The 19,720-nt window shown below is 46.8% G+C and overlaps 1 protein-coding gene across 1 annotated transcript in view; it reads right to left on the minus strand.

Moving 5' to 3' along the window:
* Positions 1-19,720, minus strand: part of LOC138709482 (cornifin-A-like) — a 52,443-nt gene that overhangs the window by 11,643 nt on the left and 21,080 nt on the right. The gene's annotated exons all lie outside the window — the stretch shown is intronic.

A 19,720-nucleotide genomic window follows, 5' to 3' on the forward strand; every position in this document is an offset into this window, starting at 1 on the left:
TATCATTCTTCATTATATTTCCTCCTCTACTTTATCCTATATATTCCCTCCATAGCGCGTCTGGTAGAGAAACCGGTGGCCCTCGTTCGATTCCTGGTGGGGGCAAGTTACCTGGTTGACATTTTTTCCGGCGTTTTCCCTCAACCCAATATGAGCAAATGCTGGGTAACTTTCGGTTCTGGACCCTGGACTCATTTCACTGGCATTATCACCTTCATCTCATTCAGACGCTAAATAACCTAAGCTGTTGATAAAACGTCGTAAAATAACATACTAAAAAAATAGTCCCTCCATTTTCACTTCTATTATATCCTCTATTTTTCCTTTAATATTCCATTCTATTTTCCATTCTTTTATCCGTCTGACTTCCTCTCTATTTTCTCCTTTATTTTTCTCTCTACTTCGATCTATTTTTCTCCTCTAGGTACTTTCCCCTGTATTTTCCCCTCTATTGTCCCTGTATTCTCTATTCTCCCTCTGTTTCCTCCACTATGTTCCTCCCTATTTTCACCTCCATATTCTTCTCTACTTTTCCTCTATTATCACCTCAATTTCCTCCTTTATTATCCCTTCTATTTCCTCTCCACTATCCTTCTATTCTATTATAACAGGACAAAACACAGAAGAAAATAGCTGGAAACTAAAGGAAAAAAAATGGAGGGAAAATAGAGGCGTAATAAAGGACAAATACAGGGAAAATAGGATCAACGACAGATACAGCTAAAATAGAAAAGAAATCACATTGACTATTAGAAGAAACACAAGCCCCAAATACACAGGTAATAGCGCAGAAAATTGAGAGACAATGAAGGGGGAAAACCAAAAATTCAGGAAAATATAAAGGAGAGGAAAACGAGGCGAAATAAAGACAATATTGATGACAAAATTGAGGGGAAAAAAAACTGCTCTCACTGTGTACTCACAGTCCCATCTGCGCTCTGCCTATTCTATCCATTCAAACTCTGTTCCCTCTGTAGTCACTCTCAACCCACTTTACTCTCTCTCTCTCTCTCTCTCTCTCTCAACCCACTTCACTCACTCACTCACTCACTCACTCACTCACTCACTCACTCACTCACTCACTCACTCACTCTCTATCTCTCTCTCTCTCTCTCTCTCACTCACTCACTCCCTCCCTCCCTCCCTCCCTCCCACCCTTACCCCTTGCTCACACTGTACAATTTGAGCTCATCCAGTTCCCCTTATCCTTAACCTGTCAACTATGTGTCCATCCTGTCCCCTCTATGTTCTCTCTGTAACTTCTGTGCTCTCCCTGTCTCCCCTGTGATTTCTTTGTGCACTTCCTGTTACGTATGTGAGTTCCTCCACTCCTCTATGCTCTATCTGTCACGTCCGTGGTCTCCATCTATCCTCTGTGATATCCCTGTTAAATAATTGTCACCTCTGTACCCTCCCAGTCTCCTGTCTGCTCACCATTAATATTTGTGCTCTCCTTGTCTCCTCTGTCTTCTCCCAGTCATATTTGTGCCCTCATTGCCTCCTCTGTCCTCTCCATACAAAATATGTGCTCTCCTTGTCTCCTCTCTTCTCTTCCTATCATATAAGTGCTCTCCTTGTCTCCTCTGTCCACTCCCTATCATATTTGTGCCCTCATTGTCTCCTCTGTCCTCTCCATACCAAATATGTGCTCTCCTTGTCTCCTCTCTTCTCTTCCTATAATATAAGTGCTCTCCTTGCCTCCTCTGTCCTCTCCCTATCATATATGTGCTCTCCTTGTCTCCTCTGTTCTCTCCCTATCATATAAGTACTCTCCTTGTCTCCTCTGTCCTCTCCCTATCATATATGTGCCCTCCTTGTCTCCTCTGTCCTCTCCCTATCATATATGAGCCCTCCTTGTCTCCTCTGCCCTCTCCCTATCATATATGAGCCCTCCTTGTCTCCTCTGCCCTCTCCCTATAATATACGTGCCCTCCTTGTCCCCTCTGTCCTCTCCCTATCATATATGTGCCCTCCTTGTCTCCTCTGTCCTCTCCCTATCATATATGTGCCCTCCTTTTCTCCTCTGTCCTCTCCCTATCATATATGTGCCCTCCTTGTCTCCTCTGTCCTCTCCCTATCATATATGTGCCCTCCTTGTCTCCTCTGTTCTATCCCTATCATATATGTGCTCTCCTTCTCTCCTCTGCCCTCTCCCTATCATATATGTGCTCTCCTTGTCTCCTCTGTCCTCTCCCTATCATACATGTGCTCTCCTTGTCTCCTCTGTCCTCTCCCTATCATATATGTGCCCTCCTTGTCTCCTCTGTCCTCTCATTATCATATATGTGCCCTCCTTTTCTCCTCTGTCCTCTCCCTATCATATATGTGCCCTCCTTGTCTCCTCTGTCCTCTCCCTATCATATATGTGCCCTCCTTGTCTCCTCTGTTCTATCCCTATCATATATGTGCTCTCCTTCTCTCCTCTGCCCTCTCCCTATCATATATGTGCTCTCCTTGTCTCCTCTGTCCTCTCCCTATCATATATGTGCCCTCCTTGTCTCCTCTGACCTCTCCCTATCATATATGTGCCCTCCTTGTCTCCTCTGCCCTCTCCCTATCATATACGTGCCCTCCTTGTCCCCTCTGTCCTCTCCCTATCATATATGTGCCCTCCTTGTCTCCTCTGTCCTCTCCCTATCATATATGTGCCCTCCTTGTCTCCTCTGCCCTCTCCCTATCATATACGTGCCCTCCTTGTCTCCTCTGTCCTCTCCCTATCATATAAGTGCTCTCCTTATCTCCTCTATTCTCTCCCTATCATATAAGTACTCTCCTTGTCTCCTCTGTTCTCTCCCTATCATATATGTGCCCTCCTTGTCTCCTCTGTCATCTCCCTATCCCATATTAGCCCTCCTTGTCGCCTCTGTCCTCTCCCTATCATATATGTGCTCTCCTTGTCTCCTCTGTTCTATCCCTATCATATATGTGCTCTCCTTCTCTCCTCTGCCCTCTCCCTATCATATATGTGCTCTCCTTGTCTCCTCTGTCCTCTCCCTATCATATATGTGCTCTCCTTGTCTCCTCTGTCCTCTCCCTATCATATATGTGCCCTCCTTGTCTCCTCTGTCCTCTCCCTATCATATATGTGCCCTCCTTGTCTCCTCTGCCCTCTCCCTATCATATACGTGCCCTCCTTGTCGTCCCCTCTGTCCTCTCCCTATCATATATGTGCCCTCCTTGTCTCCTCTGTCCTCTCCCTATCATATATGTGCCCTCCTTGTCTCCTCTGCCCTCTCCCTATCATATACGTGCCCTCCTTGTCTCCTCTGTCCTCTCCCTATCATATAAGTGCTCTCCTTATCTCCTCTATTCTCTCCCTATCATATACGTACTCTCCTTGTCTCCTCTGTTCTCTCCCTATCATATATGTGCCCTCCTTGTCTCCTCTGTCATCTCCCTATCCCATATTAGCCCTCCTTGTCGCCTCTGTCCTCTCCCTATCATATATGTGCTCTCCTTGTCTCCTCTGTTCTCTCCCTATCATATATGTGCCCTCCTTGTCTCCTCTGTCCTCTCCCTATCATATAAGTGCTCTCATTGTCTCCTCTGTTCTCTCCCTAACATATATGTGCCCTCCTTCTCTCCTCTGCCCTCTCCCTATCATATACGTGCCCTCCTTGTCTCCTCTGTCCTCTCCCTATCATATAAGTGCTCTCCTTATCTCCTCTATTCTCTCCCTATCATATAAGTGCTCTCCTTGTCTCCTCTGTTCTCTCCCTATCATATATGTGCCCTCCTTGTCTCCTCTGTCATCTCCCTATCCCAAATTTGCCCTCCTTGTCGCCTCTGTCCTCTCCCTATCATAATATGTGCTCTCCTTGTCTCCTCTGTTCTCTCCCTATCATATTTGTGGCCTCCTTGTCTCCTCTGTCCTCTCCCTATCATATAAGTGCTCTCCTTGTCTCCTCTGTTCTCTCCCTATCATATAAGTGCTCTCCTTGTCTCCTCTGTTCTCTCCCTATGATATAAGTGCTCTCCTTATCTCTTCTGTCCTCTCCCTATCATATATGTGCTCTCCTTGTCTCCTCTGTCCTCTCCCTATCACATAAGTGCTCTCCTTGTCTCCTCTGTTGTCTCCCTAACATATAACTGCTCTCCTTGCCTCCTCTGTCCTCTCCCTATGATATAAGTGCTCTCCTTGTCTCCTCTGTCCTCTCCCTATCATATGTGTGCTCTCCTTGTCTCCTCTGTTCTCTCCCTATCATATATGTGCTCTCCTTGTCTCCTCTGTCCTCTCCCTATCATATATGTGCCCTCCTTGTCTACTCTGTCCTCTCCCTATTATATATGCCCTCCTTGTCTCCTCTGTCCTCTCCCTATCATATATGTGCTCTCCTTGTCACCTCTGTCCTCTCCCTATCATATATGTGCCCACCTTGTCTCCTCTGTCCTCTCCCTATCATATAAGTGCTCTACTTGTCTCCTCTGTCCTCTCCCTATTATATATAAGCTCTCCTTGTCTCCTCTGTCCTCTCCCTATCATATATGTGCCCTCCTTGTCTCCTCAGTCGTCTCCCTATCATATATGTGCTCTCCTTGTCACCTCTGTTCTCTCCCTATCATATATGTGCCCACCTTGTCTTCTCTGTCCTCTCCCTATCATATAAGTGCTCTCCTTGTCTCCTCTGTTCTCTCCCTATCATATATGTGCCCTCCTTTTCTCCTCTGTCATCTCCCTATCCCATATTTGCCCTCCTTGTCGGCTCTGTCCTCTCCCTATCATATATGTGCTCTCCTTGTCTCCTCTGTTCTCTTCCTATCATATTTGTGCCCTCCTTGTCTCCTCTGTCCTCTCATTATCATATAAGTGCTCTCCTTGTCTCCTCTGTTCTCTCCCTATCATATAAGTGCTCTCCTTGTCTCCTCTATTCTCTCCCTATGATATAAGTGCTCTCCTTATCTCCTCTGTCCTCTCCCTATCATATATGTGCTCTTCTTGTCTCCTCTGTCCTCTCCCTATCATATAAGTGCTCTCCTTGTCTCCTCTGTTCTCTCCCTAACATATAAGTGCTCTCCTTGCCTCCTCTGTCCTCTCCCTATGATATAAGTGCTCTCCTTGTCTCCTCTGTCCTCTCCCTATCATATATGTGCTCTCCTTGTCTCCTCTGTTCTCTCCCTATCATATATGTGCTCTCCTTGTCTCCTCTGTCCTCTCCCTATGATATAAGTGCTCTCCTTGTCTCCTCTGTCCTCTCCCTATCATATATGTGCTCTCCTTGTCTCCTCTGTTCTCTCCCTATCATATATGTGGCCTCCTTGTCTCCTCTGTCCTCTCCCTATCATATATGTGTCCTCCTTGTCTCCTCTGTTCTCTCCCTATCATATATGTGCTCTATTTGTCTCCTCTCTTCTCTCCCTATCATATATGTGCTCTCCTTGTCTCCTCTGTTCTCTCCCTATCATATATGTGCTCTCCTTGTCTCCTCTGTTCTCTCCCTATCATATATGTGCTCTCCTTGTCTCCTCTGTCCTCTCCCTATGATATAAGTGCTCTCCTTATCTCCTCTGTCCTCTCCCTATCATATATGTGCCCTCCTTGTCTCCTCTGTCCTCTCCCTATGACATATGTGCTCTCCTTCTCTCCTCTGTCCTCTCCCTATCATATATGTGCCCTTATTCTCTCCTCTGTCCTCTCCCTATCATATATGTGCCCACATTGTCTCCTCTGTCCTCTCCCTATCATATATGTGCTCTCCTTGTCTCCTCTGTCCTCTCCCTATCATATAAGTGCTCTCCTTGTCTCCTCTGTTCTCTCCCAATCATATAAGTGCTCTCCTTGTCTGCTCTGTTCTCTCCCAATCATATATGTGCCCTCCTTGTCTCCTCTGTCCTCTACCTATCATATAAGTGCTCTCCTTGTTTCCTCTGTCCTAGCCTTATCATATATGTGCCCTCCTTGTCTCCTCTGTCCTCTCCCTATCATAAATGTGCCCTCCTTGTCTCCTCTGTACTCTCACTATCATATATGTGCTCTCATTGTCTCCTCTGTCCTCTCCCTATCATATATGTGCCCTCCTTGTCTACTCTGTCCTCTCCCTATTATATATGCCCTCCTTGTCTCCTCTGTCCTCTCCCTATCATATATGTGCTCTCCTTCTCTCCTCTGTCCTCTCCCTAAGATATATGTGCCCACCTTGTCTCCTCTGTCCTCTCCCTATCATGTAAGTGCTCTCCTTCTCTCCTCTGTCCTCTCCCTCTCATATAAGTACTCTCCTTGTCTCCTCTGTCCTCTCCCTATCATATAAGTGCTCTCCTTGTCTCCTCTGTCCTCTCCCTATCATATAAGTGCTCTCCTTGTCTCCTCTGTCCTCTCCCTATTATATATGCGCCCTCCTTGTCTCCCCTGTACTCTCCCTATCATATAAGTGCTCTCCTTGTTTCCTCTGTCCTCTCCCTATCATATAAGTGCTCTCCTTGTCTCCTTTGTCCTCTCCCTATTATATATGTGCCCTCCTTGTCTCCCCTGTCCTCCCCCTATCATATAAGTACTCTCCTTGTCTCCTCTGTCCTCTCCCTATCATATAAGTGCTCTCCTTGTCTCCTCTGTCCTCTCCCTATAATATATGTGCCCTCCTTGTCTCCCCTGTCCTCTCCCTATCATATAAGTGCTCTCTTTGTTTCCTCTGTCCTCCCCTATCCTATAAGTGCTCTCCTTGTCTCCTATGTCCTCTCCATATCATATATGTGCTCTCCTTGTCTCCTCTGTCCTCTCCCTATCATATATGTGCTCTCCTTGTCTCCTCTGTCCTCTCCCTATTATATATGTGCCCTCCTAACTCCCCTGTCCTCTCCCTATCATATAAGTACTCTCCTTGTCTCCTCTGTCCTCTCCCTATCATATAAGTGCTCTCCTTGTCTCCTCTGTCCTCTCCCTATCATATAAGTGCTCTCCTTGTCTCCTCTGTCCTCTCCCTATTATATATGTGCCCTCCTTGTCTCCCCTGTCCTCTCCCTATCATATAAGTACTCTCCTTGTCACCTCTGTCCTCTCCCTATCATATAAGTGCTGTCCTTGTCTCCTCTGTCCTCTCCCTATCATATATGTGCCCTCCTTGTCTCCCCTGTCCTCTCCCTATCATATAAGTGCTCTCCTTGTCTCCTCTGTCCTCTCCCTATCATATAAGTGCTCTCCTTGTCTCCTCTGTCCTCTCCCTAACATATATGTGCTCTCCTTGTCTCCTCTGTATTCTCTAACTCATATATGTGATCTCCTTGTCTCCTCTGTCCTCTCCCTATTATATATGTGCTCTCCTTGTCTCCTCTGTATTCTCCCAGTCATATATGTGCCCTCCTTGTCTCCTCTGTCCTCTCCCTATCATATAGGTGCTCTACTTGTCTCCTCTGTCCTCTCCCTATCATATATGTGATCTCCTAGTCTCCTCTGCCTTCTCCCAGACACATATGTGCTCTCCTTGTCTCCTCTGTCTTGTCCCAGTCATATATGTGCTTTCCTTGTCTCCTCTGTCCTCTCCAAGTCATATAAGTATTCTCCATGGCTCCTCTGTCCTCTCCCTAACATATATGTGCTCTCCTTATCTACTCTGTCCTCTCCCTATCACATAAGTTCTCTCCTTGTCTCCTCTGTCCTCTCCCTATCAAATATGTGCTCTCCTTGTCTCCTCTGTCCTCTCCCAATCATATATGAACTGTCCTTGTCTCCTCTGTTCTCTCCCTATGATATATGTGCTCTCCTTGCGTCCACTGTCCTCTTCCAGGCATATATGTGCTCTCCTTGTCTCCTCTGTCCTCTCCCTACCATATATGTGCTCTCCTTGTGTGCTCTGTATTCTCCTCGTCATATATGTGCTCTCCATGTCCCCTGTGTCTTCTCCCAGTCAAATATGTGCTTTCCTTGTCTCCAATGACCTCTCCCAGTCATATAAGTGCTCTCCAAGTCTCCTCTGTACTCTCCCTATCATATATGTGCACTCCTTGTCTCGTCTGTCCTCTCCCTAACATATAAGTGCCCTTCTTGTCTCCTTTGTCCTCTCCCTATCATATATGTGCTCTCCTTGTCTCCTCTGTCCTCTCGCTAGCATATATGTGCTCTCCTTGTCTCCTCTGTCCTCTCCCTATCATATAAGTGCTCTCCTTGTCTCCTCTGTCCTCTCCCTATTATATATGTGCCCTCCTTGTCTCCCCTGTCCTCTCCCTATCATATAAGTGCTCTCCTTGTTTCCTCTGTCCTCTCCCTATCATATAAGTGCTCTCCTTGTCTCCTCTGTCCTCTCCCTATTATATATGTGCCCTCCTTGTCCCCCTGTCCTCTCCCTATCATATAAGTAATCTCCTTGTCTCCTCTGTCCTCTCCCTATAATATAAGTGCTCTCCTTGTCTCCTCTGTCCTCTCCCTATAATATATGTGCCCTCCTTGTCTCCCCTGTCCTCTCCCTATCATATAAGTGCTCTCCTTGTTTCCTCTGTCCTCTCCCTATCCTATAAGTGCTCTCCTTGTTTCCTCTGTCCTCTCCCTATCATATATGTGCTCTCCTTGTCTCCTCTGTCCTCTCCCTATTATATATGTGCCCTCCTTGTCTCCGCTGTCCTCTCCCTATCATATAAGTACTCTCCTTGTCTCCTCTGTCCTCTCCCTATCATATAAGTGCTCTCCTTGTCTCCTCTGTCCTCTCCCTATCATATAAGTGCTCTCCTTGTCTCCTCTGTCCTCTCCCTATTATATATGTGCCCTCCTTGTCTCCCCTGTCCTCTCCCTATCATATAAGTACTCTCCTTGTCACCTCTGTCCTCTCCCTATCATATAAGTGCTCTCCTTGTCTCCTCTGTCCTCTCCCTATCATATATGTGCCCTCCTTGTCTCCCCTGTACTCTCCCTATCATACAAGTGCTCTCCTTGTCTCCTCTGTCCTCTCCCTATCATATAAGTACTCTCCTTGTCTCCTCTGTCCTCTCCCTAACATATATGTGCTCTCCTTGTCTCCTCTGTATTCTCTAACTCATATATGTGATCTCCTTGTCTCCTCTGTCCTCTCCCTATTATATATGTGCTCTCCTTGTCTCCTCTGTATTCTCCCAGTCATATATGTGCCCTCCTTGTCTCCTCTGTCCTCTCCCTATCATATAGGTGCTCTACTTGTCTCCTCTGTCCTCTCCCTATCATATATGTGCTCTCCTTGCGTCCTCTGTCCTCTCCCAGTCATATATGTGCTCTCCTTGTCTCCTCTGTCCTCTCCCTACCATAACTGTGCTCTCCTTGTGTGCTCTGTATTCTCCTCGTCTTATATGTGCTCTCCAAGTCTCCTGTGCCTTCTCCCAGTCATATATGTGCTTGCCTTGTCTCCACTGACCTCTCCCAGTCATATAAGTGCTCTCCATGACTCCTCTGTCCTCTCCCTATCATATATGTGCCCTCCTTGTCTCCTCTGTCCTCTCCCTATCATATATGTGCTCTCCTAGTCTCCTCTGACCTCTCCCTATCATATATGTTCTCTCCTTGTCTCCTGTGTCCTCTCCCTATCATATAAGTGCTCTCCTTGTCTCCTCTGCCCTCTCCCTATCATATATGTGCTATCCTTGTCTCCTCTGTTCTCTCCCTATCATATATGTGCTCTCCTTCTCTCCTCTGTCCTCTCCCTATCATATATGTGCCCTCCTTGTCTCCTCTGTCCTCTCTCTATCATATAAGTGCTCTCCTTGTCTCCTCTGTCCTCTCCCTATAATATATGTGCTCTCCTTGTCTCCTCCGTCCTCTCCCTATCATATAAGTTCTCTCCTTGTTTCCTCTGTCCTCTCCCTATCATATATGTTCCCACCTTGACTCCTCTGTCCTCTCCCTATCATTTATTTGCTCTCCTTGTCTCCTCTGTTCTCTCCCTATCATATAAGTGCTCTCCTTGTCTCCTCTGTCCTCTCCCTATCAAATATGTGCACTCCTTATCTCCTCTGTTCTCTCCCTAACATATAAGTGCTCTCCTTGTCTCCTCTGTCCTCTCCCTATCATATAAGTGCTCTCCTTGTCTCCTCCGTCCTCTCCCTATCATATAAGTGCTCTCCTTGTCTCCTCTGTCCTCTCCCTATCATATATGTTCCCTCCTTGACTCCTCTGTCCTCTCCCTATCATTTATGTGCTCTCCTTGTCTCCTCTGTTCTCTCCTTATCATATAAGTGCTCTCCTTGTCTCCTCTGTTCTCTCCCTATCATATAAGTGCTCTCCTTGACTCCACTGTCCTCTCCCTATCATTTATGTGCTCTCCTTGTCTCCTCTGTACTCTCCCTATCATATAAGTGCTCTCCTTGTCTCCTCTGTCCTCTCCCTATCATATAAGTGCTCTCCTTGTCTCCTCTGTCCTCTCTCTATCATATAAGTGCTCTCCTTGTCTCCTCTGTCCTCTCCCTATCATATAAGTGCTCTCCTTGTCTCCTCTGTCCTCTCCCTATTATATATGTGCCCTCCTTGTCTCCTCTGTCCTCTCCCTATCATATAGGTGCTCTCCTTGTCTCCGCTGTCTTCTACCTATCATATAAGTGATCTCCTTGTTTCCCCTGTCCTCTCCCTATCATATAAGTGCTCTCCTTGTCTCCTCTGTCCTCTCCCTATCATATATGTGCACTCCTAGTCTCCTCTGTCCTCTCCCTATCATATAAGTGCTCTCCTTGTCTCCTCTGTCCCCTCCCTATCATATATGAGCACTCCTTGTCCCCTCTGTCCTCTCCCTATCATATAAGTGCTCTCCTTGTCTCCCCTGTCCTCTCCCTATCATATAAGTGCTCTCCTTGTTTCCTGTGTCCTCTCCCTATCATATATGTGCCCTCCTTGTCTCCCCTGTCCTCTCCCTATCATATAAGTGCTCTCCTTGTCTCCTCTGTCCTCTCCCTATCATATAAGTGCTCTCCTTGTCTCCTCTGACCTCTCCCTAACATATATGTGCTCTCCTTGTCTCCTCTGTATTCTCTAAGTCATATATGTGATCTCCTTGTCTCCTCTGTCCTCTCCCTATTATATATGTGCTCTCCTTGTCTCCTCTGTATTCTCCCAGTCATATATGTGCCCTCCTTGTCTCCTCTGTCCTCTCCTTATCATATAGGTGCTCTACTTGTCTCCTCTGTCCTCTCCCTATCATATATGTGATCTCCTTGTCTCCTCTGCCTTCTCCCAGACACATATGTGCTCTCCTAGTCTCCTCTGTCTTGTCCCAGTCATATATGTGCCCTCCTTGTCTCCTCTGTCCTCTCCCTATAATATATGTGCTCTCCTTGTCTCCTCTGTCCTCGCCCTATCATATAAGTACTCTCCTTGTCTCCTCTGTCCTCTCCCTATCATATATGTGCCCTCCTTGTCTCCTCTGTCCTCTCCCTATGATATATGTGCTCTCCTTGTCTCCTCTGTCCTCGCCCTATCATATAAGTGCTCTCTTTGTATCCTCTGTCCTCTCCCTATCATATATGTGCTCTCCTTGTCTCCTCTGTCGTCGCCCTATCATATAAGTGCTCTCCTTGTATCCTCTGTCCTCTCCCTATCACATAAGTGCTCTCCTTGTCTCCTCTGTCCCCTCCCTATCACATATGTGCCCTCCTTGTCTCCTCTGTTCTCTCCCTATCATATATGTGCCCTCCTTGTCTCCTCTGTCCTCTCACTATCATATATGTACCCTCCTTGTCTCCTCTGTTCTCTCCCTATCATATATGTGCCCACCTTGTCTTTTCTGTCCTCTCCCTCTCATGTAAGTGCTCTCCTTGTCTCCTCTGTCCTCTCCCTATCATATATGGGCCCTCCTTGTCTCCTCTGTTCTCTCCCTAACATATAAGTGCTCTCCTTGTCTCCTCTGTACTCTCCCTATCATATATGTGCACTCCTTGTCTCCTCTGTCCTCTCCCTATCATATATGTGCCCTCCTTGTCTCCTGTGTCCTCTCCCTATCATATATGTGCTCTCCTTCTGTCCTCTGTCTTCTCCCAGTCATATATGAGCCCTCCTTATCCCCTCTGTCCTCTCCCTATCATATAAGTGCTCTCCTTGTATCCTCTGTCCTCTCCCTATCATATATGTGCTCTCCTTGGCCCCTCTGTCCTCTCCCTATCATGTAAGTGCTCTCCTTGTCTCCTCTGTCCTCTCCCTATCATATATGTGCCCTCCTTGTCTCCTCTGTTCTCTCCCTATCATATATGTGCCCTCCTTGTCTCCTCTGTCCTCCCACTATCATATATGTACCCTCCTTGTCTCCTCTGTTTTCTCCCTATCATATATGTGCCCTCCTTGTCTCCTCTGTCCCCTCCCTATCATATATGTGCTCTCCTTGTCTCCTCTGTTCTCTCCCTATCATATATGTGCCCACCTTGTCTCCTCTATCTTCTCCCTATCATATAAGTGCTCTCCTTGTCTCCTCTGTCCTCTCTCTATTATATATGTGCCCTCCTTGTCTCCTCTGTCCTCTCCCTATCATATATGTGCTCTCATTGTCTCCTCTGTCCTCTCCCTATCATATATGTGCCCTCCTTGTCTCCTCTGTCCTCTCCCTATCATATAAGTGCTCTCCTTGTCTCCTCTGTCTTCTCCCTATCATATATGTGCTCTCCTTGTCTCCTCTGTTCTCTCCCTATCACATATGTGCTTTCCTTGTCTCCTCTGTCCTCTCCAAGTCATATAAGTGTTCTCCATGTCTCCTCAGTTCTCTCACTATCATATATGTGCTCTCCTTATCTCCTCTGTCCTCTCCATATCACATAAGTTCTCCTCTGTCCTCTCCCTATCACATATGTGCTCTCCTTGTCTCCTCTGTACTCTCACTATCATATATGTGCTCTCCTTGTCTCCTCTGTCCTCTCCCTAACATATATGTGCCCTCCTTGTCTCCTCTGTCCTCTTCCTATTATATATGTGCTCTCCTTGTCTCCTCTGTCCTGTACCTATCATATATGTGCCCTCCTTGTCTCCTCTGTCCTCTCCCTATCATATACGTGCCCTCCTTGTCTCCTCTGTCCTCTCCATATCATATAAGTGCCTTCCTTGTCTCCTCTGTTCTCTCCCTAACATATAAGTGCTCTCCTTGTCCCCGCTGACCTCTCCCTATCATATATGGGCCCTCCCTGTCTCCTCTGTCCTCTCCCTATTATATATGTGCCCTCCTTGTCTCCTCTGTTCTCTCCCTAACATATAAGTGCTCTCCTTGTCTCCTCTGTCCTCTCCCTATTATATATGTGCTCTCCTTGTCTCCTCTGTCCTCTCCCTATCATATATGTGCCCTCCTTGTCTCCTCTGTCCTCTCCCTATTATATATGTGCCCTCCTTGTCTCCTCTGTTCTCTCCCTAACATATAAGTGCTCTCCTTGTCTCCTCTGTCCTCTCCCTATCATATATGTGCTCTCCTTGTCTCCTCTGTCCTCTCCCTATCATATATGTGCCCTCCATGTCTCCTCTGTCTACTGCGAATCATATATGTGCTTTCCTTGTCTCCTCTGTCCTCTCCAAGTCATATAAGTGTTCTCCATGTCTCCTCAGTCCTCTCCATATCATATAAGTGCCTTCCTTGTCTCCTCTGTTCTCTCCCTAACATATAAGTGCTCTCCTTGTCCCCTCTGACCTCTCCCTATCATATATGGGCCCTCCCTGTCTCCTCTGTCCTCTCCCTATTATATATGTGCCCTCCTTGTCTCCTCTGTTCTCTCCCTAACATATAAGTGCTCTCCTTGTCTCCTCTGTCCTCTCCCTATTATATATGTGCCCTCCTTGTCTCCTCTGTCCTCTCCCTATTATATATGTGCCCTCCTTGTCTCCTCTGTTCTCTCCCTAACATATAAGTGCTCTCCTTGTCTCCTCTGTCCTCTCCCTATCATATATGTGCTCTCCTTGTCTCCTCTGTCCTCTCCCTATCATATATGTGCCCTCCATGTCTCCTCTGTCTACTCCGAATCATATATGTGCTCTCCTTATCTCCTCTGTCCTCTGCATATCACATAAGTTCTCCTCTGTCCTCTCCCTATCATATATGTGCTCTCCTTGTCTCCTCTGTCCTCTCCCTATCATATAAGTGCTCTCCTTGTCACCTCTGTCTTCTCCCTATCATATATGTGCTCTCCTTGTCTCCTCTGTTCTCTCCCTATCACATATGTGCTCTCCTTGTCTCCTCTGTCTACTCCCTGTCATTTATGTGCTTTCCTTGTCTCCTCTGTCCTCTCCAAGTCATATAAGTGTTCTCCATGTCTCCTCAGTCCTCTCCCTATCATATATGTGCTCTCCTTATCTCCTCTGTCCTCTCCATATCACATACGTTCTCCTCTGTCCTCTCCCTATCATATATGTGCTCTCCTTGTCTCCTCTGTCCTCTCCCTATCATATATGTGCCCTCCTTGTCTCCTCTGTACTCTCACTATCATATATGTGCTCTCGTTGTCTCCTCTGTCCTCTCCCTATCATATATGTGCCCTCCTTGTCTCCTCTGTCCTCTTCCTATTATATATGTGCTCTCCTTGTCTCCTCTGTCCTGTGCCTATCATATATGTGCCCTCCTTGTCTCCTCTGTCCTCTCCCTATCATATACGTGCCCTCCTTGTCTCCTCTGTCCTCTCCCTATCATATAACTGCCCTCCTTGTCTCCTCTGTTCTCTCCCTATCATATAAGTGCTCTCCTTGTCCCCTCTGTCCTCTCCCTATCATATATGGGCCCTCCTTGTCTCCTCTGTCCTCTCCCTATCATATAAGAGCTCTCCTTGTGTCCTGTGTCCTGTGTCTATCATATAAGTGCTCTCCTTGTCTCCTCTGTTCTCTCCCTATCACATATGTGCCCTCCTTGTCTCCTGTGTCCTCTCCCTATAATATATGTGCCCTCCTTGTCTCCTCTGTTCTCTCCCTAACATATAAGGGCTCTCCTTGTCTCCTCTGTCCTCTCCCTATCATATATGTGCCCTCCTTGTCTCCTGTGTCCTCTCCCTATTATATATGTGCCCTCCTTGTCTCCTGTGTCCTCTCCCTATCATATATGTGCTCTCATTGTCTCCTCTGGCCTCTCCCTATCATATATGTGCCCTCCTTGTCTCCTCTGTCCTCTCCCTATTATATAACTGCCCTCCTTGTCTCCTCTGTTCTCTCCCTAACATATAAGTGCTCTCCTTGTCTCCTCTGTCCTCTCCCTATTATATAAGTGCCCTCCTTGTCTCCTCTGTTCTCTCCCTAACATATAAGTGCTCTCCTTGTCTCCTCTGTCCTCTCCCTATTATATATGTGCTCTCCTTGTCTCCTCTGTCCTCTCCCTATCACATATGTGCCCTCCTTGTCTCCTCTGTCCTCTCCCTATTATATATGTGCCCTTCTTGTCTCCTCTGTTCTCTCCCTAACATATAAGTGCTCTCCTTGTCTCCTCTGTCCTCTCCCTATCATATATGTGCCTTCTTGTCTCCTCTGTCCTCTCCCTATCATATAAGTGCCCTCCTTGACTCCTCTGTCCTCTCCCTATCATATATGTGCCCTCCTTGTCTCCTCTGTTCTCTCCCTAACATATAAGTGCTCTCCTTGTCTCCTCTGTCCTCTCCCTATCATATATGTGCCCTCCTTGTCTCGTCTGTCCTCTCCCTATCATATATGTGCCCTCCTTGTCTCCTCTGTCCTCTCCCTATCATATATGTGCCCTCCTTGTCTCCTCTGTTCTCTCCCTATCATATATGTGCCCTCCGTGTCTCCTCTGTCCTCTCCCTATCATATATGTGCCCTCCTTGTCTCCTCTGTTCTCTCCCTAACATATAAGTGCTCTCCTTGTCTCCTCTGTCCTCTTCCTATCATATATGTGCCCTCCTTGTCTCCTGTGTCCTCTGCCTATCATATATGTGCTCTCCTTGTCACCTCTGTTCTCTCCCTATCATATATGTGCTCTCCTTGTCTCCCCTGTCCACTCCCTATCATATATGCGCTCTCCTAGTCTACTTTGTCCTCTCCCTATCATATATATGTGCTCTCCTTGTATCCTTTGTCCTCTCCCTATCATATATGTGCTCTCGTTGCGTCCTCTGTCCTCTCCCAGTCATATATGTGCTCTCCTTGTCTCCTCTGTCCTCTCCCTATCATATATGTGCTTTCCTTGTCTCCTCTGTCCCCTCCCTATCATATATGTGCCCTCCTTGTCTCCTCTGTTCTCTCCCTAACATATATGTGCTCTCCTTGACTCCTCTGTCCTCTCCCTATCATATATGTGCTCTCCTTGTCTCCTCTGTTCTCTCCCTATCATATATGTGCTCTCCTTGTCTCCTCTGTCCTCTCCCTATCATATATGTGCTTTCCTTGTCTCCTCTGTCCCCTCCCTATCATATATGTGCTCTCCTAGTCTACTTTGTCCTCTCCCTATCATATATATGTGCTCTCCTTGTATCCTTTGTCCTCTCCCTATCATATATGTGCTCTCCTTGCGTCCTCTGTCCTCTCCCAGTCATATATGTGCTCTCCTTGTCTCCTCTGTCCTCTCCCTATCATATATGTGCTTTCCTTGTCTCCTCTGTCCCCTCCCTATCATATATGTGCTCTCCTTGTCTCCTCTCTTCTCTCCCTATCATATATGTGCTCTCCTTGTCTCCTCTGTCCTCTCCCTATCATATATGTGCTTTCCTTGTCTCCTCTGTCTCCTCCCTATCATATATGTGCCCTCCTTGTCTCCTCTGTTCTCTCCCTAACATATATGTGCTCTCCTTGTCTCCTTTGACCTCTCCCTATCATATTTGTGCTATCCTTGTCTCCTCTGTCATGTCCCAGCCATATATGTCCTCTTGTGTCCTCTGTCCTCTCCCTATCATATATGTGCTCTCCTTCCGTCCTCTGTCTTCTCCCAGTCATATATGTGCTCTCCTTGTCTCCTTTATCCTCTCCCTATCATATATGTGCTCTCCTAGTCTACTTTGTCCTCTCCCTATAATATATGTGCTCTCCTTGTGTCCTCTGTTTTCCCCAGTCATATATGTGCTATCCTTGTGTCCTCTGACTTCTCCCAGTCATAAATGTGCTCTCCTTGTCTTCTCTGTCTTCTCCCTATCATATATGTGATCTCCTTGTCTTCTCTGCCGTCTCCCAGTCACATATGTGCTCTCCTTGTCTCCTGTGTCTAGTCCCAGTCATATATGTGCATTCCTTGTCTCCTCTGTCCTCTCCAAGTCATATAAGTATTCTCCATGTCTCCTCAGTCCTCTCCCTATCAAATATGTGCTCTCCTTATCTCCTCTGTCCTCTCCCTATCATATAAGTGCTCTCCTTGTCCCCTCTGTCCTCTCCCTATCATATATGGGCCCTCCTTGTCTCCTCTGTCCTCTCCCTATCATATAAGAGCTCTCCTTGTGTCCTGTGTCCTGTGTCTATCATATAAGTGCTCTCCTTGTCTCCTCTGTTCTCTCCCTATCACATATGTGCCCTCCTTGTCTCCTGTGTCCTCTCCCTATAATATATGTGCCCTCCTTGTCTCCTCTGTTCTCTCCCTAACATATAAGGGCTCTCCTTGTCTCCTCTGTCCTCTCCCTATCATATATGTGCCCTCCTTGTCTCCTGTGTCCTCTCCCTATTATATATGTGCCCTCCTTGTCTCCTGTGTCCTCTCCCTATCATATATGTGCTCTCATTGTCTCCTCTGGCCTCTCCCTATCATATATGTGCCCTCCTTGTCTCCTCTGTCCTCTCCCTATTATATAACTGCCCTCCTTGTCTCCTCTGTTCTCTCCCTAACATATAAGTGCTCTCCTTGTCTCCTCTGTCCTCTCCCTATTATATAAGTGCCCTCCTTGTCTCCTCTGTTCTCTCCCTAACATATAAGTGCTCTCCTTGTCTCCTCTGTCCTCTCCCTATTATATATGTGCTCTCCTTGTCTCCTCTGTCCTCTCCCTATCACATATGTGCCCTCCTTGTCTCCTCTGTCCTCTCCCTATTATATATGTGCCCTTCTTGTCTCCTCTGTTCTCTCCCTAACATATAAGTGCTCTCCTTGTCTCCTCTGTCCTCTCCCTATCATATATGTGCCTTCTTGTCTCCTCTGTCCTCTCCCTATCATATAAGTGCCCTCCTTGACTCCTCTGTCCTCTCCCTATCATATATGTGCCCTCCTTGTCTCCTCTGTTCTCTCCCTAACATATAAGTGCTCTCCTTGTCTCCTCTGTCCTCTCCCTATCATATATGTGCCCTCCTTGTCTCGTCTGTCCTCTCCCTATCATATATGTGCCCTCCTTGTCTCCTCTGTCCTCTCCCTATCATATATGTGCCCTCCTTGTCTCCTCTGTTCTCTCCCTATCATATATGTGCCCTCCGTGTCTCCTCTGTCCTCTCCCTATCATATATGTGCCCTCCTTGTCTCCTCTGTTCTCTCCCTAACATATAAGTGCTCTCCTTGTCTCCTCTGTCCTCTTCCTATCATATATGTGCCCTCCTTGTCTCCTGTGTCCTCTGCCTATCATATATGTGCTCTCCTTGTCACCTCTGTTCTCTCCCTATCATATATGTGCTCTCCTTGTCTCCCCTGTCCACTCCCTATCATATATGCGCTCTCCTAGTCTACTTTGTCCTCTCCCTATCATATATATGTGCTCTCCTTGTATCCTTTGTCCTCTCCCTATCATATATGTGCTCTCGTTGCGTCCTCTGTCCTCTCCCAGTCATATATGTGCTCTCCTTGTCTCCTCTGTCCTCTCCCTATCATATATGTGCTTTCCTTGTCTCCTCTGTCCCCTCCCTATCATATATGTGCCCTCCTTGTCTCCTCTGTTCTCTCCCTAACATATATGTGCTCTCCTTGACTCCTCTGTCCTCTCCCTATCATATATGTGCTCTCCTTGTCTCCTCTGTTCTCTCCCTATCATATATGTGCTCTCCTTGTCTCCTCTGTCCTCTCCCTATCATATATGTGCTTTCCTTGTCTCCTCTGTCCCCTCCCTATCATATATGTGCTCTCCTAGTCTACTTTGTCCTCTCCCTATCATATATATGTGCTCTCCTTGTATCCTTTGTCCTCTCCCTATCATATATGTGCTCTCCTTGCGTCCTCTGTCCTCTCCCAGTCATATATGTGCTCTCCTTGTCTCCTCTGTCCTCTCCCTATCATATATGTGCTTTCCTTGTCTCCTCTGTCCCCTCCCTATCATATATGTGCTCTCCTTGTCTCCTCTCTTCTCTCCCTATCATATATGTGCTCTCCTTGTCTCCTCTGTCCTCTCCCTATCATATATGTGCTTTCCTTGTCTCCTCTGTCTCCTCCCTATCATATATGTGCCCTCCTTGTCTCCTCTGTTCTCTCCCTAACATATATGTGCTCTCCTTGTCTCCTTTGACCTCTCCCTATCATATTTGTGCTATCCTTGTCTCCTCTGTCATGTCCCAGCCATATATGTCCTCTTGTGTCCTCTGTCCTCTCCCTATCATATATGTGCTCTCCTTCCGTCCTCTGTCTTCTCCCAGTCATATATGTGCTCTCCTTGTCTCCTTTATCCTCTCCCTATCATATATGTGCTCTCCTAGTCTACTTTGTCCTCTCCCTATAATATATGTGCTCTCCTTGTGTCCTCTGTTTTCCCCAGTCATATATGTGCTATCCTTGTGTCCTCTGACTTCTCCCAGTCATAAATGTGCTCTCCTTGTCTTCTCTGTCTTCTCCCTATCATATATGTGATCTCCTTGTCTTCTCTGCCGTCTCCCAGTCACATATGTGCTCTCCTTGTCTCCTGTGTCTAGTCCCAGTCATATATGTGCATTCCTTGTCTCCTCTGTCCTCTCCAAGTCATATAAGTATTCTCCATGTCTCCTCAGTCCTCTCCC

The sequence above is a fragment of the Periplaneta americana genome, chromosome 11 (genome assembly GCF_040183065.1).
Source record: "Periplaneta americana isolate PAMFEO1 chromosome 11, P.americana_PAMFEO1_priV1, whole genome shotgun sequence".
NCBI classification, from domain to species: domain Eukaryota; kingdom Metazoa; phylum Arthropoda; class Insecta; order Blattodea; family Blattidae; genus Periplaneta; species Periplaneta americana.